Source organism: Saccopteryx bilineata, chromosome 2, assembly GCF_036850765.1.
Source record: "Saccopteryx bilineata isolate mSacBil1 chromosome 2, mSacBil1_pri_phased_curated, whole genome shotgun sequence".
In the NCBI taxonomy this organism is placed as follows: Eukaryota; Metazoa; Chordata; class Mammalia; order Chiroptera; family Emballonuridae; genus Saccopteryx; species Saccopteryx bilineata.
Genome location: NC_089491.1, coordinates 319,886,488 through 319,901,818, shown reverse-complemented (window position 1 = coordinate 319,901,818; position 15,331 = coordinate 319,886,488). Strand labels below are relative to the sequence as shown.

The 15,331-nt window shown below is 36.1% G+C and overlaps 1 protein-coding gene across 2 annotated transcripts in view; it reads right to left on the bottom strand.

Moving 5' to 3' along the window:
• The window catches only part of FOXP2 (forkhead box P2), a 673,365-nt gene that overhangs the window by 452,161 nt on the left and 205,873 nt on the right, over positions 1-15,331 (bottom strand). For both annotated transcript variants that reach the window (XM_066262149.1, XM_066262151.1), the window contains exon 3: positions 5,376-5,466. The gene's annotated coding sequence lies outside the window, so the exon portion shown is untranslated. The remainder of the gene's footprint in view (positions 1-5,375; positions 5,467-15,331) is intronic.

Below are 15,331 nucleotides of genomic sequence, written 5' to 3'. Positions count from 1 at the left end.
AAAATAATATCTATAATAAACAAATTTTAAATCAATAAATTTAAAAGGCTGTGGCAGACAGACCCTAGGGTGGCCCCAATGTGTTTTTTTGTTTGTTTCTGATTTTTTTAGAGATACAGAGAGAAAGAGGGGGAAGAAGTGGGAAGTATCGACTCGTAGTAGTAGTTGTTTCCCCTATGTGCCTTGACCAGGCAAGCCCAGAGTTTTGAACTGGTGACCTCAGGGTTCCAGCTTGACTGCTTTACCCACTGCGCCACCACAGGTCAGGCGCCAATGTTCACACCCTGCATAGTTGCCTCCCTTTTTCTAGGCAGGGCTGTGACTTGCCTCTAACCAGTACAATATGACAAAAGTTATGGGATGTCACTTCGATGATTATGTTAATACATATATACCGTATATCCTCATGTATAAGATGCACCTTAATTTTGGGGCCCGAAATTTGAAAAAATGTATTACATAAAATTATTGAACTCAAGTTTTGCTCATCATAAAATTCATATGACTCCTCATCACTGTCAAAACTCCCATCCATTAGCTTGTCTTCATCTGTGTCTGATGACGACTCACTGTCTTCAACAATGAGCGCAAATACAAAAGCAAAAAAGCAGGAAATACAAGTAAAAAAAAAATCTACAACTGCTATACAAGACAAACCCAGTTTTTAGATTCTAATTTTATCCGAAAAGAGTGAGTCTTATACATGGGGAAATACGTATGTGTTTTATATGTATAGTCATACATATATGCATATGCACATGCATGCCTCCACCTTGCTAGCAAACGGTGGAGACTCCCTGCTGGCTGTAGAACAGAGCTATTATGATGTGACCTGAGGAGGTGGCTGCACACAAAGACGGCATGTGGACAGGAGACCTAAATGCCTCCAGGAGCTGAAGACTGCAGTCCTACAACTGCAATGAACTAAATTCTGCCTAAACCTAGTGATTTTGGAAGGTGAACAAAAAGGCAGCCTGGTCAGTATCTGATTGCAGCCTTGTAAGACCTGAGCTAAGTCATGCATTTTCTCCTTCCCATTGGAAACTATGAGATAATAACTATATTGTTTTAAGCCTTTAAGTATGCAATATGTTACACAGCAGTAGAGAAGTAGCACACGCCCTAACCAAACACAGAGAGCAATCACATTTACAGAATGAACTCATTTTTACCGTTTCATGGACCAAAGTAGAATGTTATACAGGATATTCACCAGGTGGTCTGGATATTACAATCAACCTTTGAAACTAATATAATAAAGAACAAAACAACAAACTTAAAAAAAAAAGCTTATTATGCCTTTATACATTTAATTCCCAAATCAACTCTATATAAGATGTATTATTATCTCTGTTTTCTAGATTCAGAAATGAAGGGTTAGAGTATTGAAATGATTTACCCAAGGTTCACATATGGTATTTTTGTTTTGGGACCATAACTCAGTTCTAACCAATCTGATTTTCAATTGCATTCTCAACAGCTACAACCCATAGCCTCTCTCTTTCTAGCCTTGTTTACTCTGCTTCTTTTTTCCAAGAATGTCAGCACACAATGTACCTGACTCACTGACCAAGCTCCCACTCAGCCAAATCAGCTTCCTGTACAGTCCATTTACTTTATAGTTACTTGAAAATCAGAGCAAATATTTCATCATGTATGATGTATAATTTTAATAATTTATGAAACAGCAATTTTCTATAAGTAGTGAATTAAGTTTATTTTGACTCCATTAAAATAACTAAAATAAGAATTTTATTTGCATTTAATACTCTTACAAAGGAAATTGAAAATAATTGCAAATATCGTGAAGTAAAACACACACAAACTCACTCAACTACCCATTTACCCATGTATACAAACACTCTCAGTTGTAAGTTTTATGAAGCATTCTAGCTCACATTTTAGATTTATAACTTAGGTCAGGTTATTTAACCACCAAACAAGTTGTTTGAAAATAGAAAGAGTTCACCAAGTATTCCCTTTGAGGATTTGGGGGGAAGGAAAAAGAGAAGTGGAAAGGGAAAAAGAACACGAATATTTCTTGAAAACAGCTACATAGCATGTGCTAAATTTCTTCAATAACCCAAAATCAGTGTATTTGTCCCTCATTGTACTGTTTAAAAACTGAGGAAAAAGATTTAAGAAAATGAAGCAAAGTTCATTTAAAAAAGCTAAGAATTGGCTGCAGAAATGCAAACCCATATCCACCTGACCCCCAAACCCTTGCTCTCAACATCATTTTATTCTTCTCAGTATAATACCTCCAGTTCTAGGCTTCATAATTCTGTTTCCAAGAAAAAACACTTTTCTAGAATATACATTTCTATTAAGATGAACATTGGCATAATGTCTATGCATTATTTACACCATTATGTGGTTGGTCTTCATTTAAAATATAAAACACTGCTACTATAAGCATCTGAGAAGAAGAAGTCTAATTAACAAGTTCCAGAAATAGTTTTGAGGACTAACTTCAAACACAATTATGTTCCCTTCTGGGAAGAAGAGTATTTTATTTCTAAAACTCATTTACTATATTTTCTTAAAATTGTTTCTCTCATAGTTCCATGATGTTCATTGCCAGGCATCTCCAGCTAATAAATCTAAATCCTCCTGCTATAATTAAAGCAAATGTCCTATTACTTCCAAAATAAAAATTTAAATATTTAAAAGCCTTACACAGATGGATTATATCACTAGCCATTGTCTATAGTAAGCATAAATTATGTACATAGCCCAGAAAAAAACAATTGAGTGTTGGCAGATATGGGTTCTAATAATACCTAGTTGTTTATTATTAGCTGTAAAATCATAACAAGCAATACTTTTTCAAGTCAATTAATTTTAGGCCCTAACTGATTGACTCTGTGGTAGAGTGTTGGCCCGGTATCTGGATGTCCTGGGTTTGAGTTCCAACAGGGCACACAGGAGAAGTGATAACTCTGCTTCTTCACCCCTCACCCTTCTCTCCCATTCTCTCTCTCTTTTCCCCTTTATAGTCATGGCTCAATTAGTTTGAGCACATTGTGCCAAGCACTAAGGTTGGCTCTGTAGAGCCTCTACCTCAGGCACTATAAATAGCTTGGTTGCAAGCATGGCCAAAGATGGGCAGAGCATCAGCCTCAGGTGGGGGATGCTGGGTGGATCCTGCTTGGGGCACATGCGAGTGTCTATCTCTCTATCTCCCCTTCTCTCACTGGGAAAAAAAATCATTTAATTTTTTTTTGTCTTTTAGTCTCTCCACATATTAAACAAAGAATTATGATATCAGCTTTACTTACATCATAAGCAATGCCACAGTAAAGATAATCAGTTTAAATAAAAGAATAAAAGGAAGTAAGAAATCTCAAAACATTGGAAAAATATTAAATGCTAAATAATAATGGAATCATTTTGTTTGCATATAAGGCAAAATGATAAAGTTGGTACAAAACAAGTAAAAGTGCACAGACAAAATAGTAGGTAAACTACCTGAGAAATACTTGACTATAGAATTCAAGCTCATTGACAAAAATCTTTAAGGGAAGATATAGAGCCTCTATTTGGAGGAAGTTAAAGAAAAAGGTTGAACAGTGTGGATAACAGAGTAAAGGTCCTGAGGCCTGTCTTACACTGATGGCGTACTCACATTAAAGAATTCTTGAGTGGGGTAGGCAAAAAAAAAAAATTCTGAGAAAGCCAAGACACCATGGTTTCCTTGTTTTGATGGGTAAAATATAGGGAGAGATTTTCCTCATGTAAAATTTTTTTTGTTTTCTTTTTATAATTATATTATTACTAATTTAACCACCTGTGACATACTGTGTGTTTGATACCATGGTACAATAATGATATGAAAGAACTAATTTTATAGAAATCGTATATATTGAGTAAGAATGGGAAATAAAATATGCATCTCATGGAAATACATCTCACGCTGCCTCTGTAGTCCTTGCTTTGGACCAAACAGTGGATTTAAAATTTTCTAAATTGATACAGTTACCAGAGGAAACTATCATTAGATTTAAAGACGTGCATATTAAAAAAAAATAACAAACAATAACTCATGGACACACAACAGTGTGATGGCTACCAGAGTGTCAGGCAAATGAGTTGCAAAATCTGTATTTTCTGGATTTGTTCACTCTTTTTGTTAAAGATGGAACTGCTCATCACCCAGGTGATAATATTAATGCCCTTCTTGCTTGAGAAGAGGCTTGGTTATGCTAATGTGTGCTGGAGGAGGGACTTTCATGCCAAAAGGTTTTAAAAGGTGGAGTTAGGAGGCCATTTTGGGGAGAGTGGCCACATTCTTGTAGAGAGGAGAAGCCCATATGGTAGTAGGGCAGCGAAGCCACGTGGAGAAGGCAGTCAAAATGGTAGAATAGGGGAAGGAGAAGCCAGTTCATGGAGAAGAAGGAGATGGGGAATAGAGGTGAATAAGACTGGTGAGGTGGAAGCCTTTTTGATTCTAGGAAAACTCGGATGTGTCAGTAGCTTTGTGAGCACTGAATAAGTGGGTTTCAGAGCCCAGTGTGTTTGTGTTTACTCACTTGCCAAATGCGAGTCTAGAATAAAGGAAAATGGACACCAGCTTTTGAATCAATTGCTTCTTTATGACCTATCCGAATCAAACCTGAACCTGCGTTGGCCAGGTGGCTGTGATGGTGCCGGCAGTTACTGGCTTTACACAGAGGGAAGGAGGTTGGGAGGTGTTAAAGGATAAAAGGGTCAAATATATGGTAATAGAAGATTTGACTGGGTGGCAGGGACACCATGCAGTATACAGATCATGTACCATAAAAATGTACACTTGAAACCTATATAATTTTATTAACCATTGTCATTCTAATAAATTTAACTAAAAAAGAAAACAAATGCTTTCTAAATAGCTGATTTGCTGGGTCTCAAAAGTTTATGAGAAATATCAAACTTTCAAGAAAAAATATTGTAAGTATGTTATTCTCTTTCTTCTCTGATATTTCAAAATGCCCTCAAAACCTCAATATCAACTGAATCTTAAAATAACACTAAAGCATCAGAATAAAAGGCCAACATAACGGTAACAGAAAATACCCCACAGGCTTTTCTTGCTGAATAATTTCAATATTTCAAACCAAATCATCTCCTTCAATTTTATGTTAATTTTCAGAAAACATGAGACCAAGTTTAATAGGAAGAGCGAGCACAATAAGAAGGGACATGGGAAGCCCAAGAAGAGAGACGGCGGTAACATTCCAATTGCCATTCTTGACATGTCTCTATGGTTCAATGGTAGCTTTTTAAAAATCTTGGGTAAAAATAATATTTAATTAAAAACTAAAATAAAATAAACATTAGAAAAACAGAAATCAGCACAATGAACAAGAGAGAATTATTAACAAAAGGCCACTTACCTATTTCTTCCAGATCTTCCACAAGACTTTGAGGTTAACCTTGATAACAAGTCCTGGGTAAGTTCAATCTCAGCATCACATTAGAGTAGCCCTGTTAATAGAGACAAATAATTGTTACTGCTTTGAAAGTTAACTTCTAATTTATGTCACAATTAGTTCAATGACTTCATAGAACAAAATATATTTAACCTCAAATAAAGGTAATAGTTCATTGCTTTATGAATCTTCAAGCACGTGTGAAATGCTTTTCTACAACTTAGTTTGGAGAACTTTAAATCCATTGTTTGATACAAAACAAAGATCACAAAGACAGCATGCAATGCATTTCCAAGAGGTGCATATTTTATTTCCTACTCTTACATTGATTTGTAAGGTATAAATTTTTGGTGATTAAATTTTAAATGTATGGTGATGGAACATGATTTGATTTTAGGTGGTAGACACACAAAGCAATATACAGATGATGTATCATAGAAATGTGTGCCTGAAATCTATATGATCTTATGAACCAATGTCACCTCAATAAATTTAGTAAAAAATTTTAAAATATAAATATATACAATAAAATTATTTGTCTCAAATTTCCCAACTGAAAACATGACTGATTTCAATTGCTTCTTTAATACATACTTAATGTGCTTTGTAGCCCTTTACACAATTTACAAATTGGTAGTAAACATTTTCACCTTATAATCATAATGTAAACATTATTACCTTAATACTTATCTGAATTTGAAATTTCCAGATCCATTTACTATTTAACCACTCGTTTTTCTAGCCTCTTCCTTCTTTAATTTGAAAGATTCAGCTCAGACCTTTCTTAAGCTAAACTAAGCATTCTGAAGGCCCCCCAAATTATAGGCGTTAGTAGTGTACAGATAGTAAATGGGTTTTCATTCACACACCAACATTGATGACTGGTAGTAACTACAAGGAAAGCAGTATGGAGATAAATCTGAATCTGCAGCTGGAACGAATACTGTGTTCAGTTAGCAAGGTCTGCCATAGACATTGAAGAGATGAACGATAGCAGATGCCATCTTTGTTTAGCAGTTAGCAGGAATATAGAGGTTTGAAATAAACCAACACACTAGTAAGAGATTTATGTGTAATAAAGGTAATATCACAAAGTAAAAGAAAAGGTTAGTGTTGACTCATTGCATAAAGAAAAAAAATGCCTTCAATTATGACAAAAAATTTAAACCTAGCTCATTATAAAATTTAATTCCAATGAAATTGAGTTTTGTTTTGTTTGGTTTTGGTCTTTTGTATTTTTTTGAAGTGAGAAGCAAGGAGGCAGAGAGACAGACTCCTGCATGAGCCTGACCAAGATCCACCCAGCATGCCGACCAGGGGGCAATGCTCTACCCATAGGGGCATTGCTCCATTGCAACTGGAGTCATTCTAGTGCCTGAGGCGGAGGCCAGGGAGCCATCCTCAGCACCCGGGCCAACTTTGCTCCAGTGGAGCCTTGGCTGCGGGAGGGGAAGAGAGAGACAGACAGAAAGGAGAGGGGGAGGGGTGGAGAAGCAGATGGGTGCTTTTCCTGTGTGCCCTGGCTGGGAATTGAACCAGGGACTTCCACACACTGGGCTGATGCTCTACCGCTGAGCTAACAGGCCAGGGCTGAGATTAACGAGTTTTAAATGTGAAAGTTATCTTTTCAGAGATAATTTAAAATTAGCTAATTTTGAGATTTAAAAGTAAAATACAATTCTGAAATAAGACTTAAAAATATAAATAATAAAGCATAAAACTGGTGAATTTGGTTAAATAAAAATGATAAATTTTCAGTAAAGGAAAAAAAAATTTCAGTAAAGGATACCACAGATAAGTTTTATAGAAAAACAGGAATTACCTAAAATGAACAAGGAATTAAATTTAGATAATATACTCTGAGGAAACTAATAGAAAAGTGAGCAAAAATCTAAAAGACAGTGTCTCAGTAGGAGAAGCCAGAATAAATATCAAATACAGTTTAAAATGCTCAAAATCAGTAGTTGTCAAAAAGATGCAAATTAAGAAACCAGTGAGATACCACTTTATGTCATCAGGCTAGCATTAATTTAAACACTGAATTCCATCCGTGTTGTTAAGAATACAGAAAGATGAGTTAGCACCAGCTTAATAACTGCTAACGGAAGCTTCAGCAATATGGTTATTATTAAAAGCAATATGAAAGACCTAATATTTCTATGTGATCTTTGTGGACCAAAACAACCTGTGCAGAATTCTATTGTTGTTTACAATAGCTTAGATTTTATTTCAAGATTTTATTTACTTGCCTTTCGCTCCTATTTTTATTACTCAAAATTTTTTTTTTTAAAGATTTTATTTATTCATTATAGAGAGGGGAGAGAGAGAAAGAGAGAAAGAGAGAGAGAGAAGGGGGGAGGAGCAGGAAGCATCAACTCCCATATGTGCCTTGACCAGGCAAGCCCAGGGTTTTGAACCGGCAACCTCAGCATTTCCAGGTTGACGCTTTATCCACTGCGCCACCACAGGTCAGGCCTTATTACTCAAAATTGATAAATCAAGAAATAGCAATAAGTAAATCATTTAATATTTTGGCTGTAAATACCAAAAGCTAGACTGTGTGCAGCTAGACTGGGTGTGGGAAGACACAAGGCAGAGAATTGCTATTTTTCATTGTTAATAAGCATTTGTTTCATTTGATATTTTTAAACACAGTTCATATATTTCTTGAATACAGGTCAAATTTAAATACAAAAAAAAGTTGCAAGACACTCATTATAAATATAAACAAAGAACATTTCACCACTGTAACATACAGTTTTTATTTAAATAAGTGCATATTATTTTAATAACTTAAACTTCAAGAAAGTCAGATTACTGAACACAGTGATCATAAGATCATTTAATTATATACCAAATTACTACTTAAGAACCAAATGATTAGTTAATTATATATTTAAAATTTCTATAGAAACAACAACTTAAGCCAGTGAAAGAAAACAAGAGCAATTGCAAAAGGCAAAACCAGAGAAAGAGAAGCTAATTAGAGTTTTCTTACACATGGTTACACATGCACGTGTAATGATTGGTTGCTAACTATGCCTGGCACTGACCAGACTCTGAGATAAAGCCATGATGTTCTCATGGAGTATGCAGTATAATGAGGAACATGTAAGGAATGACATCACAGTGTGCTGAACAACATCGTATGTGTTTATACAAATGGGTAGCATCCAGTATAAGCCAGGACAGAGGAAAAAAAATCCTGGATAAAAGAATCTCTATGCTGTTCACATTCACAAGCATTCCCTTTTCTAATATCATTTAGCCTTTTAAATTGGATTACAAGTTTATTTAAGGTTTAATATGGTCAGAGAGCATCACTGACATTCCGAAAGAGTTTGACCTGTCTTCATTCAGGAACTACATTAGACAAAATGAACAATTGCTAGATGGTTTGGTTTCATTGTATGTATTATGTATGTATGTGTGTATTTCTAGAAACTTCTCAATATTCAAGAAAAAGATTTAGTTTTCTAATACGTTGCTTGGATCTACTTGTTAATATAGTCAACCTTACTATATTTTAATTAACAAAACTGAAGATATGTCCTAAAAGAAATATTATCATTTAATTGTTTTCTAGATTAAAAAAATACATCATATAAAGCTTACATGTAAAACAAGTATTTAATCAATTCTACTGAAAAATAGCATAATCTTTTTTCAAGTTAATTTTAAAATTTGTAAGACTATGCTAAAAATTTCATGTAAATAAAATGCATTTTTATGTAGGTCATAATGTGTAACTGATGTTCAAAAATGAAAATTACATTAACACTTTGAATACAGTTTTCATATTATACAGCATAAGTCTTCTTGGAAAACGGTGAAAAGTAAAAAGTAGTTTATTATCTCAAAACAAGCTAGGTGACTACAGCCAAAGAAGATAAAGTAAATAATATTCCATTGGTTACAAAAGCTGATGGTATAACCAATATTTCAGTGAACAAAAAAACAAACAACTCAACCCAGTAAAGCCACAAAGTACTAAGTTTAATTCCAGTTGTTGGCTAATGGGGAGGGCTACATGGCTAGTAGGATAAAAGAAACAATCATAGCCTTCTGGAAAATTTTTTTCCCCAGAAGGCAGATAGTCCATATGCTACATAAACAGTATTCTATTCTAATTTACAAAGGGCTCTGTTTTTGCAGAAGGCATATTTTAATCAGGATTTACAGGAGAGAAACATCATAATCATTATTTATCGTCTGTAAAAATATTACAAATATCTAGAAAGGAAACAGCTAAGATTTTTTTAAAGTTGGTTTTGCAATGTCTAAATGCTGGGAAATTGCCAACAGAGACACAGTGCTCACTACAATTAGCATCCCAACTCCGATTAAAGCACTATGAACTCCAGAAGGGCAGTGATGTTCGGTTTATTCACTTTCAGTAAAAGAAACCTAAATTACTGCCTGGCACACTGTAGGCACTCAATAAACATTTGCTGTGTGGATGTATTATCTATAGACTAATCAACATGGAAATAGATAGACGAGAAAACTTAAAAGTGAAAGTCTAAAGTCTACGTAGGAGATGACGTCAGAGTAATGGCGGGGTAGGAAGCGATACTGATAAATCTCCCCCAAAACTCAACAAGATCTTCAACCAGAAACAGAAAAACCTATCCTTGGAGCCTCCAGATGTTTCACAATACACCCTAAGGTATGGTCGAGTGAAAAATTGGCTAAATATATAACCAAACCCCAAAGGAAATAGGGAGTAAGAAATGCTCCGACTTTCTCACTAACCTAAACAGGGTGGCTTTCACTGGGAACTGAGAATATAGAAACTAAGGCGGGAAAAGGGGGTGAATAGATCCAGGCCGCGTCACAAACGGCCGAACCAGGCTGTGGCACGGAGATCCAAGCCGAGGAAAAACTGTTTCTGTGGCAACCCAGGCAATACAAGTGAACACTCGTGCCAAACCCAGACAAAGAAAGACAAGTGGGCCAGCCATTTTCACCGATCTCCTGGTTTGCGCGCGCAGATAGTGGGCGAGAGATTCCTTCCAAAGCCCCGGGAGTGGGTGCCCATGTTATCCCACAGAGAGGCAGAGTCAGAGGCCTTTGTCTGGGCTGAAAGCAGAATCTCCGGACTGCCCCAGTGCCTTGAAAAAGCCACGCACGGGGACGGAGTGAGAGCCAATTCCAACACTGGAACTTTTCCGTGCCGTGGGGGTTTCACTCAGAGGGTGAGGTGACCGGCCTGATATCCTGGTCTGTGCATGCAGATAGTGAGCGAGAGATTCCTCCGAGTGCCTCGGCAGTGTGCACCTGTGTTATCCCACCGAGGAGCAGCGTCAGGGGCCTTTGTGTGGGCCAAAAGTGGAATCTCAGGCTGCCCCAGCGCCTTGAAAAAGCCATTCATGGGGACGAAGCAAGAGCCAATTCCAATGCTGGAACTTTTCCATGCGGGTGGGGGTTTCACTTAGAGTGTGAGACTGCCAGCCTGATATCCTGGTCTGCACGCGCAGATAGTGAGCGAGAGTTTCCTCCAAGCGCCCCAGGAGTGGGCGCCCGCCCGTGTTACCGGACAGAGGGGCAGAGCCAGAGGTCTTTGAGTGGGTGGAAGCCCGCCTGATTATGCTAGCAGCTCTGACTGACTGAGCCTTACTCAGAACCCTATGCTGAGTAGGAATAGAGTGGGGAGTTGCCAGCTCTTTGAGCCTCTTACTATCCAGGCAGAGGCAGTAGCAACCCTATAGCTGGATTATCAGGCTACTACTTGAGGAAGGAAGGACTAGGAGAAAGGCTCCAGGAACATGAACTCTCTCACTGGCAGAGCCAATAAATGCTAATGAGTCTTGACTGCCAACAAGACTAAAGCATATGACATCGCCATAGAGACTTATCAACTGCAAACCTCTACCTGAGCATGCCAAAGGGGCAGGACCCGGGGTAAAGAGTCACCAAACAGGAAGAGGGAAAGAAAACAAAAAGCAAGAAGATAACCTCTCAAAATCAAGAATAATCCGCAGACTTTATAGCTTATCCCATTTTATTATATTTGTTTGTTTGTTTCTCTTATCTTCATTCTTTTTTTTTCCTCCTCCAATTTGGTTGATTAACTCTCTGCCGGTCTCACTCTCTCCTCTCCTTGAACTACACTACCCATAAGTGTTACATCTCCCATTATCTTTTCTTTCCTCTTCCTTTCTCTCTATGAGGGTTGCACTCCAAAACCCTTAACTCTCTCTCTCTCTCTCTCTCTCTCTCTCTCTCTCTCTCCTCTTTTTTCTTTTTTCTTCTTTTAGTGATTCCCTCTTTTTTTCTCTCTCTCTCTCTTTTCTCCCTCTATATTAGTTTCTTCCTTTCTCCTTTACATCTCCTCTCATTCAAACCTCAATAACGAACAAATTATCTTATCTGGGACTCAAACTTATGTTTGTGGCCTTTTGGGGGGTTTTTACTTCACCTTTTTAACTCCCATCCCTGGCTCTCCATTTTATCTAGTTCTTGTTCCACTAAATACAATAGGAATTTTTTAATTTTTCCCCCCTTTTTCTTGTTTCCCTCTATTCCTCTCATCATAACTCTTACTCAACCAACACTTAAAAGCAAATCATTTTATTCTTGACGCAAATTTTTTCCAAATTTGCTTTTTGTAGGTCCATACCTCCTCCTTTTTTCTTTTTTCTTTTTTTGTCCCTTTATTACTTTTCCCCAATTCAGGCTCTCCATTATAGGCATTGTTTGTTCTATTTAATACAATATAATTCACAGTCCACCACAAGATTTTTTAAAGAAAGAGGGGAGAGGAGAGGAGAGGAAAAAAGGAGGGGGGGAATAATTACCTTTTTAAAATATTTTTATTGTATTTTATTTTTCTTTATTTAATTATTAATTTTTTTTAAAAACAACTCTTTTCAATTTTTTATTTTATTAAGTTTTTATTCTTTATTAAATCTCATTAATATTATCAACAAAACCACCCTCAGATGCCATTAAGGAAGAGAAAATCAAATATCATGGATACAATAGAAAGAGAGGTAACACAGCTAGATGAGAAAAAATCTATGGAGAAAAAATTTAATATATTGGAAATCTTGGAGGTAAATGACAGAGAATTCAAGATAGAAATCGTAAAAATCCTCTGAGATATACAAGAAAACACAGAAAGGCAATTTAGGGAGCTCAGGAAACAACTCAATGAACACAAAGAATATATTTCCAAGGAAATTGAAACTATAAAAACAAATCAAACAGAGATGAAAAACTCAATTCACGAGCTGAAAAACAAGATAACAAGCTTAGCTAATAGAACAGGCCAGATAGAAGAGAGGATTAGTGAAATAGAAGTCAAGCAACTTGAGGCACAACAGAGAGAAAAAGAAAGAGACTCAAAAATTTTAAAAAAATGAGATAGCCCTACAAGAATTATCTGACTCCATCAAAAAGAATAACATAAGAATAAGAGGTATACCAGAGGGAGAAGAGAGAGAAAATGGAATGGAGAACTTACTCAAACAAATAATAGATGAGAACTTCCCAAGCCTGTGGAAAGAACTAAAACCTCAAATTCAAGAAGCAAACAGAACTCTGAGTTTTCTTAACCCGAACAAACCTACTCCAAGGCACATCATAAAGAAAATGGCACAAACCAACAGCAAAGAAAAAATTCTCAAGGCAGCCAGGGAAAAGAAAAATACAACATATAAAGGAAGGCCCATTAGATTATCATCAGATTTCTCAGCAGAAACTCTACAAGCTAAAAGAGAGTGGACCCCAATATTTAAAGTCCTGAAAGAGAGGAACTTTCAGCCACGAATACTATACCCATCAAAGCTATCCTTCAATTATGAAGGAGAAATAAAAACATTCACAGATACAGAAAAGATGAAGGAATTTATCATCAGAAAATCCCCACTCCAGGAATTACTAAAGGGGGTTCTCCAATCAGATACAAAGGACAAAAAAAAAAAACAAAGCCACAAGTAAAAGCTCCAAGAAGAACACAATAAAACCAAATTTAAACTGTGACAACAACAAAAAAGAAAGGGGGGGAGAGGATGGAGATTAACAGTAGCAAAGGATGATGGAGTGCAAAAGTACTCACAAAATAGTGCTCTACAATGAACAGGGTAGGAACCTTTTTCATTACTTAAAGGTAACCACCATTGAAAAAACCACCACAGAAGCACATGAGAAAAAAAAGCAACAGAGGAAATATGTATGGAATACAACCATATAAAAACAAAAGATAGAAAAATGAAAGAGAAGGATCAAACAAGACACAAAACTAACAGAAAGCAAGATATAAAATGGCAATAGGGAACTCACAAGTGTCAACAATTACACTAAATGTAAATGGATTAAACTCACCAATAAAAAGGCACAGAGTAGCAGAATGGATTAAAAAAGAAAATCCAACAGTATGCTGCCTACAGGAAACTCATCTAAGTAAAAAAGATAAAAACAAATTCAAAGTGAAAGGCTGGAAAACAATACTCCAAGAAAATAACATCCAAAAAAAAAGCAGGCGTAGCAATATTCATATCTGATAATGCTGACTAGAAGATAGCAAAAGTACTCAGAGACAAAAATGAACACTTCATAATGGCTAATGGGACACTGAATTAAGAAGACATAACAATTCTTAATATATATGCACCAAACCAAGGAGCACCAAAATATATAAGACAGCTACTTACTGACCTTAAAACAAAAACTGACAAAAATACAATCATACTTGGAGACCTCAATACACCGCTGATGGCTCTAGATCGGTCATCCAAACAGAGAATCAACAAAGATATAGTGGCCTTAAACAAAACACTAGAGCACCTGGATATGATAGACATCTACAGGACATTTCATCCCAAAGTGACTGAGTATACATTTTACTCCAGTGTACATGGATCCTTCTCAAGAATTGACCATATGTTGGGCCAAAAAAACAACATCAGCAAATTCAGAAAAATCGAAGTTGTACCGAGCATATTTTCTGATCATAAACCCTTGAAACTAGAATGCAACTGCAAAAAAGAGGGAAAAAATCCCACAAAAATGTGGAAACTAAACAACATACTTTTAAAAAATGAATGGGTCAAAGACGAAATAAGTACAGAAATCAAAAGATATATACAGATTAATGAAAATGAAAATACGACATATCAGAATCTATGGGATGCAGCAAAAGCAGTGATAAGAGGGAAGTTCATATCACTTCAGGCATATATGAACAAACAAGAGAGAGCCCAAGTGAACCACTTAACTTCCCACCTTAAGGAACTAGAAAAAGAAGAACAAAGACAACCCAAAACCAGCCGAAGAAAGGAGATAATAAAAATCAGAGCAGAAATAAATGAATTAGAGAACAGAAAAACTATAGAAAAAATTAATAGAACAAGGAGCTGGTTCTTTGAAAAGATCAACAAAATTGACAAACCCTTGGCAAGACTTACCAAGGAAAAAAGAGAAAGAACTCATATAAACAAAATCCAAAATGAAAGAGGAGAAATCACCACGGACACCGTAGATATACAAAGAATTATTGTAGAATACTATGAAAAACTTTATGCCACTAAATTCAACAACCTAGAAGAAATGGATAAATTCCTAGAACAATACAACCTTCCTAGACTGAGTCAAGAAGAAGCAGAAAGCCTAAACAGACCTATCAGTAGAGAAGAAATAGAAAAAAACATTAAAAACCTCCCCAAAAATAAAAGTCCAGGCCCTGACGGCTATACCAGCGAATTTTATCAAACATTCAAAGAAGACTTGGTTCCTATTCTACTCAAAGTCTTCCAAAAAATTGAAGAAGAAGCAATACTTCCAAACACATTTTATGAGGCCAACATAACCCTCATACCAAAACCTGGCAAGGATGACACAAAGAAAGAACACTACAGACCAATATCTCTAATGAATACAGATGCTAAAATACTAAACAAAATACTAGCAAATCGTAT